Below are 1,467 nucleotides of genomic sequence, written 5' to 3'. Positions count from 1 at the left end.
AATGGTGCTTAATAATAATAATTACACGATGCCTTGACATTTTATTGCAGCTTGTAAAGATAAATGATTAACTGAAAATTATTCCTTTGAAAGAATTATTTATTTCCGCTTGTTAAGAAAATTATTGTTATTCTCATAAATCATGTCTATATAAATATTTCTATTTTAATATTATTGACCCATAGTGAGTGTCAAAGTCAACCTCTCGTCACTACTTCTTCGAGATTAGACTTGACACTTACTGGGTACACGTTGTTTACGTACTCATGCTACGCTTGCTGCACTTTTTGTGCAGGATCTGAGATAGGAGCCTTAGGCGGTCCTACCGGTGCGCATCCACGTTACCCCGAGGTCTAATGGTGAGCTGCCTTTCTAAGCCGTTCTACAGCAACTAGTGCCTCTTCTTGTATTTGTATTCTGTCTATTTTATTTCAGACAGTAATTAGAATTTTTGTAAAATCTACTAGATGCTCATATACTTGTGACACCAGGTCTTGGCACACACACTAGTAGAATTATAGGTTTAATTATTTTTCTTGGTTTTTATTTAATCAGAACCTTTTATATATATTTTTTAAATTGTTTTTTTTAAATTTTGCAATTAAGAAGAGTTTAATTACTCGGAAAAGTATTAAAAATAAATATATGTTTAATTCACTAGTTGGCTTGCCTAGCTGTGATGTTGGGCGCCATCATGACCTATAGGTGAAATTGGGTCGTGACAACATGGTATCAGAGCACTAGATTCACGTAGGTCTCACAAGTATGAGCATGCCTAATAGGGTCTTGCGCATCGGTACAGAGACGTCTGTACTTATCTTCGAGAGGCTATAAGGTGTTAGGAAACTACCTTTCTTCATTTCCTATCGTGCAATTGATGTAGTACTAAGTATCTTTCTCTTATTCTCTCACAAATGGTGAGAACGCGCTCTAATGAGGTTCCAGACCAGAGAAGAGCTGCTCCCCCAATTTTTAGAGGCTGAGGGAGGGCTCCAGCCCGTGGTAGGGGACGAGGACGTCTAAGAGCTATTCTAGTTATGCCACTAGTGGATCCAGTAGAGGATCCTATCATCGATGAGCATGGCGATGTACCCGCAGCAGATCCAGCTCTGGTGTATTTCACGTTCGCACCAGGATTTTAGGAGGTCATGGACCGTATGTTGCAGTTCATGGACACTATGACTCAAGCCAGTTTATTTCCGGTAGACCCAACCACATCTTAGGCGGGAGGGGGAGCACATACCACTACCACATAGGCTCATGGGCAGGCAACTGCTATATATCAGAACCAGGGTGCACTGCCCGTGGGTGGAGCCTAACCAATTGTAGCAACTACACCTGAGCCAAGACCAGTTGCGGTCGGCGTGCCGTACAAGCTATTGGATAGATGGTCCAGGCTACATCCTCCTGTCTTTGGGGGTGAGTGACATGAGGATCCCCAGGACTTCATTGATCAGTGCAGGGACA

Source organism: Nicotiana tomentosiformis, chromosome 3 (genome assembly GCF_000390325.3).
Source record: "Nicotiana tomentosiformis chromosome 3, ASM39032v3, whole genome shotgun sequence".
In the NCBI taxonomy this organism is placed as follows: domain Eukaryota; kingdom Viridiplantae; phylum Streptophyta; class Magnoliopsida; order Solanales; family Solanaceae; genus Nicotiana; species Nicotiana tomentosiformis.
The sequence above is the reverse complement of the archived record's forward strand: the minus strand, read 5'-3'. Positions refer to the sequence as shown.